General features: G+C 49.8%; 1 pseudogene; it reads left to right on the top strand.

Moving 5' to 3' along the window:
- Positions 1–2,359: 2,359 nt before the first annotated feature.
- Positions 2,360–10,630, top strand: LOC119357393 (annotated as a pseudogene).
- The last annotated feature ends 5,670 nt before the right edge of the window (positions 10,631–16,300 follow it).

The following is a 16,300-nucleotide window of genomic DNA, read 5'->3' as shown; positions in this document are numbered from 1 at the left end:
ACATTTAGCATGAAATAAGGAAATAAATAATAACTTTATTATTGCCTCTAGGGCATATTTTCTTCACCTTCTGCTCCGCTTCCTCCTCGCCGGAGCCGGCCTCCACCTTCTCCACCTTCTCCACCTCGTGCACCTCGCCAGAGCCCGCCCCCACCTTCTGCGCCTCGCCAGAGCCCGCCTCCACCTTCTGCGCCTCGCCGGAGTTCGCCAGAGCGGGCGCATCTGGCTGGACCGCGCCGCTGCGGCCCGCCCCCGCCTTCTCCAGATCTCCAGCGGAGGGAGCACCGCGCTGGATGCCGGCACGCCCCCTCACAAAGGTGCCCACAGCGACCTGCCGCGCCTGCTCCACCAGATCTGCGCCCCAATCGGGGCGCTCGCCTCCTGCATCCGCCATGGCGATGGAGAGGATGCGGTGAGGGAGACGAGGAGGTTGGAGAGGAGAGGGAGTGGGGAGTGGAGAGTGGAGAGAGGGAGACGATGCGGCGGGGGGAAATGGTGGGCGATGCGGCCGGAGGTGGTTGCCGTCCACATTTATATGATGCAACAGTTTTGGCAACTACCCGTGACACGTGCTGCCCCACGCACGGGAGGCTTCACGCGTGCACGAAAGGCCGCCGTATACAAACAAATACGTATACAGACGGGCATACGTATACGGCCGGGCATACGATCTATCCGGGCCCGTACGGGCCTCCCAGGGCTCCTCGACGGCTATACGCGGGGGCAACAAAGACGATCGTGCCCCTCATTATGAACAGTTTTTGGTTCATCCTGGCTGTCGATGTGTTTTTCCACCCCGCGTTCAGCCCAGGGTGGGAGCACCGGAGCAGAAACCGATGGAAAGAAAATAGAGAAAAGATTGCCTTCGCTTGATGAAAGGATGATTTCTTCATGGCTACTAGATCATTTCTATTTATTCTGGGGTATTTCCATTTTATTTTTTGTTACCACACATTTGTATGTGTATTTGTGTGTGTGTGTGCCTGTGAGCTTTTCGTTTCTACTGTTTGAACCACAAACCTTGGGTTAGTGTAACATCATACATTCACCAGATATTAAGATTTGTCAGGGACTACTCGTGGTGAAATGGTTGAAAAAACAAATGTCAAGCATATACGTGGAATTCTGCTGTTGGCGTGCCATAGGTGTGACGGAATTTGGAGGTAGTTGATTTCGTGTAAACATCTTGCTTGAAGAAGGCATGGAATTCTAAACTACCCAAGTCATTCAATTTTCGGCCAATTTTGTCGTTAATTGTTCAGTTTTCTTCTTGATGAAAAACTAGAGCTCATGCTGTTCGCTAAAAAAAAACTAGCGAAGTCATGTGGTTTGCTTACCAACTCACGTTTTTTTTTTTGCTTATTACCAACTCACGTTGACCTTACTTGTGGCATGACTATGGACAAAACCCCCAAATAATATCGGTCCAAGATTATCCCAAGACTATAACTAATTATGTATGCGTGTGTTGCGCTACAGTACCATTTTGGTTGAGGGTTATGTGTGCAAGCTTAATCCCGTATTTCTAGTGAAAAAGGAAGAACACCAACGTATGAGAGTGAACAAGGGACAGCGACACACAGTAGAGTCAAGACTATTCGGAGGGTTACATGTCTATTGGTAGGACGAAAATGCGCAGGTTGGATTATTCAGCTCCCGTATGTGGTTGTCACTTCTGTTTTCTTGCACCACTTGTTTTCAAAAGGGCCGTCTCCAGGAATTCGGGGCCCGGTGCGGAATGCGAAATGGGGCCCAAAATTTAGCAAAAAATCCATTGAGTCTTTCTTAGAATGAAATAGTGTAGCAGAGGAGCACACAACAAAACATTAGTACTACAATTAGAAATTAGCATACGGCTAGTGTGATAATCCTATTAATTTTGATTAAAACTAAGTGCATGCCTAATCGAGTTAATGGACATGACAGGAAGATATCAAAAGAACAAGAAAGAGAATGATTGTAACAAAAAAGTAATAACCCTAACTAATTTTTCGTTCAACTATTTTGATCCCGGACTTATGGCTACGACTTACCTTGGAAAATATACCTGTGGTCAGAGGCTGCTGCAGTAAAGAAACATGCGCTGTTGGCGATAGCAATTAGGCCCATTAGCGTAACAAGCCTGCCTTGTTTTTCTACTTGCTCTCTTACAAACAGGCCGAAAGGGGAGTAGATAAATCAATACTGGGCCAACAGAGGGTCTGTTGGCTGGGTATTAGGGCACCGTAACGAAGGTTCCGCTTCTCGTGCAAGGTTTGCTCCAATTAAACCGGATCGAGCGAGCCAGCCGAAAAAGGCAGCAAACCAGCGCATGAACCGCGGCCGTTACATGGTTTTTCCTTCGATCGGGGCCCCTACGATGTCGGGGGCCTGTGCGATCGCACCGCTCGCACACCCTTGTCGATGGGCCTGGTTTTCAATGCAGTCCAGCACGTAGTTGGACCGGAGACCAAGGTCGGCAGCTGACCAGTCGCCATGGACATGATGAACCAAACTCTCTTACGGAAGCTTTGTGTGTGGTGGCAGTAGGCACGATTCTCTTTGTGTGGCAGGCTCTACGTGGTAAGGACACGGGAGCCAAGCTTGTCCGAGGTCCATGGATCCTTCCCATCATCGGCAGCCGCCACCACATCGTACTGCACATTCCTACGCCTGGAACGCCGGCATGGCTGCCTGTGCTGCTGAGGCTCTGCGAACTGCCCATCGTCATGTGTCTACCCCTGGGGGCACAAATGGAGGTGCTGAAAAGGAACGACCTCGTCTTCCTATTAGCTACTCCCTTCGTCTCAAAATAAATGTTTCAAACTTAGTATAATTTTATACTAAAGTTAGTTTTAAATTAAGACACTTATTTTGGAACGGAGTGAGTAATTCCTTAATCACCACTGTTTTGCCATGAACCATCATTAGAGGGATGCGGCAAACGTTCAAACTATTGTAGCCGGTGACTATAAGTAATGGAAGGAGTGCATCGATCAGCTTACTCTGGCTTACACGTAGGCCACATTCTTTCTTGGCCGTGATTTCACCCGATGCGCCCAAGAAATTTGGAGGCCATTGGGCTCCCCTTGAGATCAAATTTTTTACATGGTTGGCGGTGCGTCGAAGACTTTGGGCGGCCGACAGGTTGCCATGCCGGAACCTTGCAACCATTCAACAATGCCAACTCTGCTACCTGGTCGACGAGAATATCACACACATGTTCCTTGGCTGCCCCTTTGCGCGTGAGGTGTGGTACCATATATTGCTGCCGCTGAGACTTCATAGGTTCACACCTCAATCTATCTGTTGCAGCGCCGGCTGGGCATCGGAAGATGATGAATACCATCATCGCCGCCACACTGTGATTCATCTGGCTGGAGCATAACAGCCGTGTCTTCGACCACAAGGCTTCCTTAACCACTGCTGCCGTGTCCTTAATCCGTGCAGAACTACGCCTGTGGAGTGCTGCTAGGGTAGATGGTGGGCACCTGTTTCAAATTTGCTAAGCGGCAACTCTGGTATTGTCTGTGGAAGGTGGCCTCTGACCCTTCTAATGATCTATGTACAAAATCTCTTCTTCTTAATGAAAAAGACATGCAATGCTCTTGCATCTTCTTGAAAAAAGCACATCCAGGCTTTGATAACAGAGCAGTGGTGGCACTCTCTCCCAGCTTGGCATTGATTCGCATTGCCCCTTGTGCTTGTTCGTGTAATCTTGTTACACAAATCCTTCTATCTGAGAGTAATTTATGTGCTATTCATGAGATAATGGGAGATTTCTAACACTAGGTATTTTAGAGCTAGATCACCACCCTTCCACCTCGAGAATTCCCCTAAATTTTCTCCATCCCTTCCACCATCACTAAGAACCAATATTTTTTTATTCAAGTCATATTTCATGAGGGGCCGGAAAATTAGGCTTCCAAAAAATCTTGGGAATTCTAGATTTTTTGGCCTAAAATTTCAAATGATTTTTTAATCAACAAAAATTTGGTGTGAAAATATAATATATTTAACCCATTTTCGGTTCTAGTGGGCAGCATACCTTCAGGAGGTCTCGATCTCCACTCGATGAACCACACCGCGACCAGTAATTTTTTAAGCAAAGCTTGAAAAGAATGGCGGGCCACACTCCGTACCGCTAATTAAGCCAAGTGCAGCCTATTTAACATTATTCAGTCATTTAATTTTTTAAAAACTTCAAAAAGCATTGAGTACTATCAATTTTTCGGGGGTCACTAAACTTTGCGGCAACAGGTCGGTTACCGGAAATTCTGACCAAAAAGAAATCCTTCCATGAACCAGCTCACCACACCATCCTCCTCCAATGAAAACATGGAAGATATCAATAGTCGTTTGGATCAGATTTTTGACAAATGTTTTATCGGATCCTTGAAAGGATGGAGAGGCATGCAGAGCAGAGAAACACCACTTCATCATTTTAGGTACTGATACAACACCTTATGTGACTGAAACAGTAGCTCTTGGAGCCTTATCCCCATCTTTCATGCCCATTTACCGAAAAGGGCTTATAAAGCAACGGATCTCATACATCCGAACCACACAACATGGGACCCAAACACACACACACACACCCAAAGCAAGATACAAAAAGGTCGAAGATCAACTAAGCCAACTCGAAGCGAACAACAGATGTACAATAAGCATCACTACGAAGTTGACGGAGCCCTCCATCAAGAACAAGCCACCCTGAACAACGCAGCTGACCGCTAACGAACCGTCAGCTTCAAGGTTGTGCATTCAGGAAGGACACAACCACAGAGCGCCGCCACCACCCGATCCAAAGGATCGAGATTTTCATCTGGAGCAACACGGGGCATTAGGAGAGGCCGCGACAGAGCCTACAAGAATGGGACTATGCCCCGGACGCTACCACCGTCGGTCTGATCACGGTCAGACAAGGATTTCACCCCGGCATACAACTCCACCTCCGATTAGGGTGCGCCCTATCAAAGAGACTTGCCTCCCACCGCCATGGATCGTTGAGCCTGAGCCACCCCGCTATCCAGGCCACCAAGGTCGCCAGTCCGCACCCGAGATGCGAGCTCCACCAACAAACACCACAACTCCGACCCGATGCCCGCATCGGCCACCCAAAGGAGCGTATCTCCACCACAAGTAGACCCCTACCAATGTCGGTGCCGCCAGCAACGGCATGCTTCGAAAGATTGATGCAGAGGCAACTATGCAAGGGGAAAGAGAAAGGGGTGCAGCGGAGCAGTGCGAGACCTCAACCGACACACCCCACGCCAGCGACGGGTGGGCAGACCACCCATCCCTCCTTCCAGCCTCCTCAAGTTTCCCCCTACAACGCCCCACCACGGCCTCCAGTTCAGATCCGCAAGGAGCGGACACCCACCCAACGTCGAGGGCGCCCTAACAGTCAAGAGGTGCCACGCCGGGCCTCGCTTACCGGCCACCAACAGCCGTGTGAGCCACAGCGGACATGCCCGTGCCCCGCTGGTGAGTCTCCGCACGCCATTCGTGGCCACCGGGCCGCAGATCCGACCGAGCCAGACCAAGCCGGAGCCCGTGCCATGGACGCGCACAAGCACGTGAAGCCCACCACGCCGCCGCCACGCGCCCACGACCCCGCCTCCAGCGCCCGCCACCACGCCGCCACACCTACTTGCGTACGCTAACATGCATGATTCTTTTCTACTCCCTCGGTAAAATTTTATAACACAGTTTAGTATAAGTTCGTACCAAAATTGGCAATATTTAAGTCAATAAGTACACAACATGTAGAAGCCCATGTTTTTGATAGCTAGGTGCACCCACTTGGAGATTGTTGTAACTATGTCCAACCAATTCAACTGATGGTTTAGCAACATGATTATTTATGCACAAGTGTGATTTACAATCTTTATTTCAGTTGATCTAGTCTGGCGAGTATGGTGTTTTCTTATTTTCTTTTTACAGACGATCACAAAGCAATAAAATGGATGCAAGCATGAGTCGTCACAGAGGCTAGGAGTTATTACCCTCCTTTTTTAATAAAAAAGAAAACATGAAAACTGGTTTATGTGAAACATATTATTGCATGTACACATCAGCTAGTAGCCATAATATAATATACATACATACGAAAATCAGATTATAAGTGATTTTTCAAGCTGATTTGTCAACTGTTTAATCAAAGCCGCCACCTATCTAGACTAATCAGACTTTTTTAGATGTATCAACACGTATTGTTAGTGACTTGACAATATCAGGATTGATTCTGCAAACATGCAAGCATGGAAGTCTTCCTGCATATCACGTGGTCTGAAAAACGATGATGACTTCTCAAAAAAAAAAAAAAACGAAGATGAGTTCTGTCCACCCGATTGTACACTTGTAAGACATGGAATTTTCCAAGTCTCCAAGGCTATGTGTGGCCACATGTAATAGTTGAAAAATCAAAGGTCAAGAACGTGCATGGAATAAGTGTGAAATTGGAATAAGTGTGAACTTTCATGGTTGGCGTGCAATAGATGTGATGGAATTTGGAGGCAGTTGATTCTAACATCTTGCTAAGAAGACGTGTACTCCCTCCAGTCCGGCCCGGTAAAAAACCAGTATTGAGAAAAATAAAACCTTGATGTGGATACATAAAGGATCTTGAAGCTCTAGAGTTGTAGTATTGCTAAGTGATGTGTTAGTATGTGCTTGTAGTAGCGATGTGTGCAGGCCTGCAGGCTGTATTTATTCCCTCCGATTCAAAATATTTGAAGTTTTATGTTTGCCCTAAGCCAAACTTTTTAACATAACAAAATTCACAACACTAATCCAGTTCCATTAGATTCATCATAAAGTATATTTTCATACATTTGTTTTTATGTGTGTGTGTGTGTATATATATATATATATATACATACACATATATTACTATCTTTTTTTACAAACTTGGTCAAACTGGAGGAAGTTTGACTTAGGACAAACCTAAAACCTCGAAGCTAGAACCTCTTACAGCTAAGTCATCTCTTGGTTTCATCTCTTCGTTTTGACATGATCTGGACTTTCGGTGGTGTGACAGATAGCAACGTGTCTGTTTTCTTGCATGTCCTATCTAATTCATCACTCCCCCCTGAATTTCAGGTGTGAGGCTCTCCTGTCTCCAATCTAATGATGCCACTTCCATCCGTAAGCTCCCATCTGGTAAAACGACTGTAAATGTAGCATTGCTCCATCATTGGCAGTCTCCACCACCTCGTCGGCACCAAACTGCCGCCCCACCGCGCATTCCTTCGCCTGGCACGCCGGCACGGCCCACTCAGGCTGCTGAGGCTCGGCGAAGTGCCCAGGATCATTGTGTCCACGCCTGAGGCGGCGATGGAGGTGTTCAAGACGAGTGACCTCACCTTCGCGACCCGCCCGAGCGGTCCCACGCTGGACATCGTCAGCTGCGGGGGCAAAGGCTTGGCCTTCGCGCCCTATGGCGACCACTGGCGGCAGATGGGCAAGCTCTGCATCATGGAGCTGCTCAGCGCACGGCAGGTGCGCCGGACGGACTCCATCAAGCAAGCCGAGGTCACACACCTCATGGAGTCGGTGGCTACCGCGTCTTCTGCCTCGGCGTCCGCCATCATCGACATTGGCAAGGAGCTGGCCAGGCTGACAAACAACATCATCGCCAGGGCGGCGTTTGGCGGCAAGTGTCGGCAGCAGGAGGCGTACCTCCGAGAGCTCGCCGTGTTGGCTTCGCTCGTGGGAGGGTTCAGCCTGGTGGAACTCTACCCGTCGTCGCGGCTGGTGCGGTGGCTGACGGGTGACTCCCGCGACCTGAGGAGGAGCCACGCCCGGATACAACGAATCCTGGCAGATATCATCCAAGAGCGCAAGGAGAAGAAACAAAATAATGCCTCGGCTATTGCTACCGCTACTGGTACTCCTACTCCTACACCTAAAGAGGACGAAGACCTGCTGGACGTGCGGCAAAAAATCGCCCCCCGGGACGCACCGGCGCTAAACCGCGCACTGGGGGCGTGATGTCCCCCAGTCGCGGTGCCCACGTTTTAAAAAAAAAGTCAAATACGGCGCAAACACGACTCAAATTTAACGCAAACATCGGCGAGTTCGTTCAAATTTAAACATACTTTACAATAAAAGTAAAAAACTACCGCGGGCTACCCTCGCCGTCTCCCTCGCCGCCCGCCTCGCCGCCCGCCCACGCGGTTCTACATGCCGAGGAGGCGGTAGAACCGCGTGTAGTCACCGCCGTCGTCGTCATCGTCGTCCCCGCCGACGCCTCCGCCGTCCCTGCTGCATCCCTCCCCGGTTGGCGCGGCGGGTTGGACGGTCCGGGGGCGTCGTCGTTGTCGTCGCTGTCGAGGACCACGACGCCGTGCTCGTCCTCGCGCCCACGCTTGCGGGCGGCGATCTCCTCCAGGGCCGGCGCTGCCGGACCATCTCGTCGCAGAGGTAGTCGTCCCGCGCCCACCGCAGGGCGTCCTCGTCGGAGAAGCCATGCCGGGCTACCTGCTCGTACTCCGCGGGGAGGCCGGGCTCCGGCTTGGGCTCGACGAGGACGAAGCGGCCGGTGGGGGAGGCGTTGTCGCCGATGCGGACGCCGGAGCTGCGGGTGCGCGCGCTGACAGGCGCGCCCTGGGGCTCTGGCTTGACGGGGCGGAGGTGGAGGCAGGGGGAGCCGCCGGAGGAGGAGGAGGACCCCTGGTCTCCATGCGCCTCGGGGTCCAGGAGCTTCCCCGACAGCGTATGAAGGACGGGGGAGCGGGGTACTCGAGGCGCGGCGTGTTGCCGCCCTCGATGTACTCGAGGACGGCCTCCAACGTGCGCCCGGGCACGCCCCACCACCGACGCCGGCCGACGGCGTTGAGCCTGCCGGAGGGCTCGACGCCGTTGGTGGCCTCGAGCTGCTCGGCGTGACGGCGGCGGAAGTAGGGCTCCCACAGCGGGCTGTCGGGGACGTACCGTGGCCCCTCCCTCGCCGCACGCGGCAGGGACGAGCGGATGCGTGCGATCTCCGCACGTCGCGCCGCGCCGGTGGGTATCGGGGGCACCGGCACGCTGCCGGCGCTGATCCTCCACGCCCCGGGCACCCGCATGTCCGGCGGGACCGGGTACTCGGCCTCGAAAAGGAGGCGAGCCTCGCTCTCGTGAAGATGGCGTCGGCCGAAGCCGTTCGCCGCGCCGTCGCCTGGGAAGCGCTTGCCATGGGTGCTGGAGACGGCGAGAGAGAGGAGAGGGAGGAACGACGACGGCGAGAGAGAGGAGAGGGAGGAACGACGACGGCGAGAGAGAGGAGAGGGAGGAACGACGACGGCGAGAGAGTGCGAGTCGCCGAGTGCGTTGTGGCGTGTCTTATATAGGCCGAGGCGCCGCCCATGCGCGAGCCGCCGTGAGTACGCGTGGCGGGCGAGGGAGGGCAAGGGACGCGCGTCATCCGGTCTTCACTGCGCCGCCCGTGAGGCATCAATGGCGCAGGCTGACCGGCGCGGCAGCGCGGCAGCTTTGGCATTGATTCGCCGCGGGAAACGAGGCGATGAGGACGAGAAGGGGCGAGAAGAGGGTAGTCGCTGACAAAACAGTTCGCCCCGGCGCCCCCGGGCACCCCCCAGCGCATCGGGTTCGGCCTGGATCCGCCAGCGCTGTTTTCCGCCCAAGCCGGCGAAAATCGGGCTCCTAGGGACGCGACTAGGCTGATTTTTCGGCGCCAGCGCAAAAAAAAAACGCCTGGGGAGGCGTTCCTGAGGGCGCAGCTGGAGATGCCCTTAGGCTGCACGACGAAGACACTCTCAGTTTCCCTTCGACGTCGGAGATCATCGGGGCCGTCATCTTTGTAAGTGATTCCGCTTCTACGTACCATCACTCATTTGCAACCAAATCTTTTTAGCTAGTAGTAACCTATTCTTGTTTCAAAATATATATATATTGTTCGTCTTTCCCCATCAGTTCGAACTTTTTTTCCCGGACTTTTAGATGAATTGTTTGATACATGCAATTCAACATTGCCTAAAATTAACATTCAATAATTTGCAACAGGAAATATTTGGAGCTGCTACGGACACTACATCTTCCACCCTAGAATGGGCTATGGCAGAACTCATCCGCAACCCACACGTAATGGCAAGGGCCAAACTCGAACTCCAGCAGATGCTCGGACACCACCGCAGGTCCACCATCACCAGCGCAGACCTCGGCGACCTGCACTATCTTCGGATGGTCATCAAGGAGACGCTAAGGTTGCACCCCTCTGTGTCACTGATACACAGGGCGGCCACGGAGGATTGCCAGGTGATGGGCTACCACATACCCAAGGGCACCTCCGTCATGATAAACGCCTTCGCGGTTGGCACGGACCCGACAAACTGGGGTGAGGATGCCGCGGAGTTCAGGCTGGAGAGGTTTGAGGAGATGAGTGTGGAGTACTTCAAGCAAGGGCCACAGATGGAGTTCATCCCGTTCGGAGCTGGTCGTAGGCAGTGCCCTGGAGCCTTGTTCACGAGCACGACGATGGAGCTTGTGCTGGCAAACCTCCTGTACCACTTTGACTGGGCGATTCCGTGTGGGGCGGGCCCAGAGACACTGGACATGGGCGAGATGTTTGGGATCGTCCATCGTCGTGCAAACTAGGTCCAGCCTGCGCCTGCAGGCAGTAGCATCTTGTCATGTACAAGATCATTAGTGCACCACAAGCTTTACTAGTTTTGCAAGCAAGTTGTAGTAACAAACGGAGAGCTCATTACCGAACCGTTATTAAGTCAACATAATGTACTTTCTAAGACGGCCATCACCAAACCGTTATTAAGTCAACATAAACGTCTGGATTGCATGGTTTCCTTTACCGTGGACAAACCAAACAAACTAGGAAAGAACTTATAACACCTCTTGAAACTGTGTAATCTGATTACCGATACCATTCCTGTAACCAAACACCTCCTAAGTCCATCACAACGTTCTTGTTGCCAGCGATATTGCTGAACCTACTGCTTAATAAAGTTCTGTTTACTTGAAAAAAAACATTGGCGGGCCACGGTCGAGCTGCCGGACAGGAAAGTCATCGCTGCAGTTGGCAGAGCATCTCCACCCAGACCCTCGAATACACTTGTGACAGCTGACCAGCAGCTTGCCTGTGAGATTTCGGGCCAAAATGATGGAGCCCTTCTTGTAAATTTCAGTATGTCTGATGCTTTGGTAATTGCTCCGACCCTAGTTATTACAGGGAGCAAATATTAAGGGGGTGTTATGGAGCAACGTATCTATATCGCATAGCCCATGGGGCATGTATAGTACTCCGTCTGATTTTATTTACTCCGTATATTAGCTTTGAAATAAGTCAAATTTATTAGGTGGACCAAGTTTATCAAAAACAATCTAAACTTTCACAATAAAAAATATATATGGCATGAAAATTTACGGAAAGATGATTATAATGGTATTGACTTGGTATTGTGCATGTTAATTTTTCTATTATAAACTTGGTCAAAGTTTATAAAGTTTGACCCAGAACAAAGCTAATATGCGAAATAAATGAAACGCAGGGAGTACATAAGACTTAAAGTACAAAGAAAGGAAACATAGCTTAATCGGACTCCTAGACCTAACACTACAACTCCTTAAAAGGGGAAAGAAAACAATTTCATGTACACAAGCAACTCCTAGTTTTTAATAGAAAGCAAATGAAGTTTCGTCCAAAGCGTATCTTGCAATTTCCTTTTTTCTATTTTTACCATGGTGGGGATCAACAGCAGGTCAAGCCTCAACTCTGAGGAATGCACAAGCTGCAACAATCTTGGATCTAATACCGAACTAGCACAAAATAAGACACTTAGTCAGACTGGGTTTTGAAGAACCGACAAAAGGATCAAATGTACAGACAAACTAGTTACATGTTCACTGGAAGATTTATACCCAAGTATGTAGTTGTGATGAAAAAAGGACCAACCTGCTTCTCTACTCAACTTTATATATTGGATGCCATGTAAAATGTATAGAGGGAATCCAAGACAAGAGAAATAATTAAACATAGATGTATTTTGTTCCGCAAATACTAGTCAATTCTTTTCATGATACTTGGATTGTTGGATTGTCTGTGTCACATGTGTGGACATTTAGACAAGAATCTGGCTGTCATCGACCGACTCGTCACTGTCAACGGTTTAGTCACCCCTGCTGACTTTTCTACTTTGCAAAGAGTTTCTGTGAGACTTGTTTTCCACAACACTGTAAGGGCTTCTTTGATTCAAAGGAATTACATAGAATATTTGGAGGGTTAGAATCCTTAGGATTTTTTCCTACGGCTGTCCTTTGATTCAAAGGATTGAATCCTATAGGATTTTTTCTTATGAAATCAAGTGTACTATATTTCATTGGAAATCAAACATCCACTCCAACCTCTTTTTACAATTCCTTTGTTTTCCCCATGACATCAAACCCTCTATGCTAATCCTATAGGATTCAAATGGACATGCCACTCAAATCCTGTGTTTTTCCTATTCCTACGTTCTCAAAATCCTGCAAATCAAAGAGGGCCTAAGACTTGTTTGGCAGAGGCCACTTAATTTTTCTAGACACTCTTGATTCAAATAGGAAAGAAAACCAAGCTGTTGATCCTCTAGTTGCATCATGCTATTTTCCTTTTCCATTTTTACCCCATGGTGGAGATCAACATCAGACCCAAGCCTAAACTTTGAAGAATGCACAGGATGCAACAGTTTCTGGTTAAAGACTGAACTAGCGCAAAATAAGCCACACCATTTCCTTCCCAATGAGTTGAGCTCGAACTTTGCTAGAGTAGATAAATGCAAAGATATGCCGCGTGGTGTAAAATGTAAAACAGGTCCAATTAAAGATGAATCCAAAGATAACTTAAATATACATGCTGGTACGTAAATATTAAAGATATGTTGTCATGTTTCTTGGACAGTTGGCTTGTCGTTCTCACACTTGACCATAATTAATCTGGGCCTACTTACTGTGGATATGAAAACCACTCCAACTTCAATCTGAGAATAATTAATCTAGGCCTACTTAGAGCATCTCCAGCCGCGTCTCCAATAGGCCTCCCCTGGCCACTTTTTCGGCGCCGACGCGGAAAAAACGCCCCAGTCACGTCCTCAGGACGCCGAAAATCGCCGGTTCGGCCCTTTTTTCCGCCCGGCGGTCACAGGCCGAACCCGGCGCACTGGGGAGCAATTGGAGGCTCCGGCGCAAGGGAAAAGCGTGGCTGGCCCAGACCGTCAGGGGAAAAGTCAAGGTTTTCTTCCCCGACTCGCCTTCCACCCCCCGCGCTCTCGGCCACCAGTAGCTATATCCCGGCGCCGCCCGTCCACCCTACACCGCTAGATAGCCATTCCCCGCCAGAAAATAGAAGCGCTTCGCCGCGGCAGCCCCTCCAACAGCAGCTGGGTGTTTCCGGCCGCGGAGGCGCGGTTTAGCGGCGGGTACACGCCCACCGAGCGCAAGTTGTTCGGTGATTTGCCTGCCTCGGCGATGGGCTCGGATGACGAGGAAGCGCTCGCCGCGCTGCTGGAGGAGGAAGCCGAGACCGGCGTCCAGGAAGAAGAGCATCTCATGGTGCTCGCCGCCCTCGCCCAGCTGCTGGCGAGCAATGAAAAGCCGCGGCGAGGTGGCTCGGCGCCTGGGCGGGTGAAAGCAAAGAACAGGCATCGTCTCGAAGGCTATTGCATGCTCTACTCCGACTACTTCGCTGATGCTCCACTTCACGGCGAGAAAACATTTCGGCGCCGTTATCGGATGAGCCGAAAGCTCTTCCTCAGGATTGTGAATTCCATCCGGGAGTTCGACAGCTACTTCAAGTGCAAGGTGGATTGCACCGGCGCTCTTGGATTCACCTCCATCCAGAAGTGCACGACAGCAATGAGTATGCTTGCATATGGAGCTCCCGGTGATTCACTCGACGACTATGGGCGCATGGCCGAGTCCACCAGTATAGAGTGTTTCTACAAGTTCTGTCGGGTAGTGGTGGCAGTGTTTGGACCACAATACTTGAGAACACCCAATGCGGAAGACACTGCTCGGATCCTAGCATAGAATGCAGCAAGAGGATTTCCTGGGATGCTTGGAAGCATCGACTGCATGCATTGAAAATGGAAGAATTGCCAATTTGCTTGGCAGGGGATGTACAAAGGCGCCAAAGGCGGTTGCAGTGTGGTACTTGAGGCGGTTGCCACACAGGACCTCTGGATTTGGCACTCCTTCTTTGGTATGCCAAGAACTCACAATGCCATCAATGTGCTGCAGTGCTCTCCTATCTTTGCCAAGCTTGTTGAAGGTCTTTCTCCTCCGGTGAACTTCGAGATCAATGGACGACACTACAACAAGGGGTACTATCTAGCTGATGGTATCTATCCGAGATGGTCGACATTTGTGAAGACGATCTCAAACCCTGTGCCAGGAGGCAAGAACGCCTGGTTTGCGAAGGTTCAGGAGGCTTGCAGGAAGGATGTCGAGCGGGCATTTGGTGTACTCCAATCTCGATTTGGTGTTGTTCTGTACCCCGCTCAGACCTGGTCGAAAGATCAAATGTGGAAGATTATGACTTGTTGTGTCATCTTGCACAACATGATCATCGAGAGCGAGCAAGAAGACCCGGTGTTTGACACTGAACCATACTACATGCAGGGTCCTCTAGCCAAAGTTGATCACCAGCTACCGGCAACCTGGACTGCCTATCTCAGTATGCGTCAGGAGATCTGAGACCCACAGGTGCATCATCAACTGCAGCAAGATCTGATAGAGCATCTATGGAGGCTCAAGGGCGACACCGGGCGCGACGTGTGATGAAATATGAGTTTTTATTTGTTGAACTATATAATTTGTATTTAACTATTTGTTGTTGTACTATTTTGTTGAAGTATTTGATATTTTTGTGATGAAATATGTGATAAAAAAATTTATGTGCATAATTGAACGCCGAACAACGGCGAACCATGCCGAATATGGGCCTATTGTCATCCATATGAGCCCTTTATTCATCGAAATGAGGCTGAAAAGTGGGCCAACTTCAACGGCCGGGGGCGACGACTGGATGCGAAACCGCCCCAGCGCCAATTGCAGCGCCGACTCGCCCCCAAAGGACAATTTTTATGCGTCCTGGGGCCGAATGGCTGAAGATGCTCTTACTGTCGTAAATGACCCCTCAGGTGCCACTGCTGAGCTGCCGGCAACGGAAGTTGCTGCTAGCTGCAGTGGCTGGCCGTGAAGCACACCCCGGATGTTGGAATCAACCACGGCAGACCAGTCCGGCACGGACTTGGTGCAATCATCCGAGTAGGTTTGGATTAGCTAGCTTTGTACTAGTATAAATATAGCTGTATCCTATGCCTGTAAACAGATCAAAATCAAAGCAATAAAAAGCACAGGACCGACACGGCCCTGTTTGCCATCAACTCGCCGTGTACAAGCGTAGAATCGATCCAGCTGCTTAAGGCGTTAGCTTCGAGCATACGCGTACGTCTCGCCGGATTGTCTCGTGTGTGCCTTGTTAGCTACGGCTGCTGCCTACGTACGACTCGCAACCCCTCCGTCAGCAGCTTATCTGCAACATTTTGGGCCAAAATGATGAAGCGCTTTTTTCTTTTTTGTAAATTTCGGAATGACTGATACTTTGGAAATTACTCCAACCCTAATAATTTCTTTTGCAATTTCAATCGTACAGGTTACACAATACCATTTTCCTTTCTCCATTTTGAAGATCAGCATCAGGTCAAGCCTGAACTCTGCAGAGAATGCACAAGGTTTAACAGTTTCCAGTTAAATACTGAACTAGGACAATATAAGCGACATGACTGGTTGGGTTCTAAAGAAACCAACTTACAAAGCAACATGTGCCCTGAATCATGGAGTTGTGATTCTCATCATTACCGAACATGGTAAAAGGGTGCATATCGTTTGCTTCCCGATGAGTTGAGCTCAAACATTGCTAGAGTAGAGTGTGCATATACTGGATATGCCTTGTGGTGTAAAATGTAAAACGAGTCCAGTTAAAGATAAATGCAAAGATAACTTAAATATACAAGCTGGTGCGTAAATATTAAATATATGTTGTCACGTTTCTTGGACAGTTGGCTTGTCGTTTTCACAATTGAAGATATAAAAGACAATAATTAATCTGGTCCTACATACTGTGGATATTGAAAATACTAGTCAACTATTTCTTCCTGCTTGGACAGTATAGGCTTGTCCTTGTCACATGTTAGCCGCCCTTGTACCAGTCAAAGTCATCCATAGAGACTTTTCTATTTTGCCAAGAATCTCCGTAAGACTTGTAAGAGGCCATCATAGTTAAATTTGTCCAGAGACAGGCCAGCAGCTTACCTCATGAATCCTAGCT

Source organism: Triticum dicoccoides, chromosome 2A (genome assembly GCF_002162155.2).
Source record: "Triticum dicoccoides isolate Atlit2015 ecotype Zavitan chromosome 2A, WEW_v2.0, whole genome shotgun sequence".
NCBI classification, from domain to species: domain Eukaryota; kingdom Viridiplantae; phylum Streptophyta; class Magnoliopsida; order Poales; family Poaceae; genus Triticum; species Triticum dicoccoides.
This window is presented reverse-complemented; position numbering and strand designations above follow the sequence as displayed.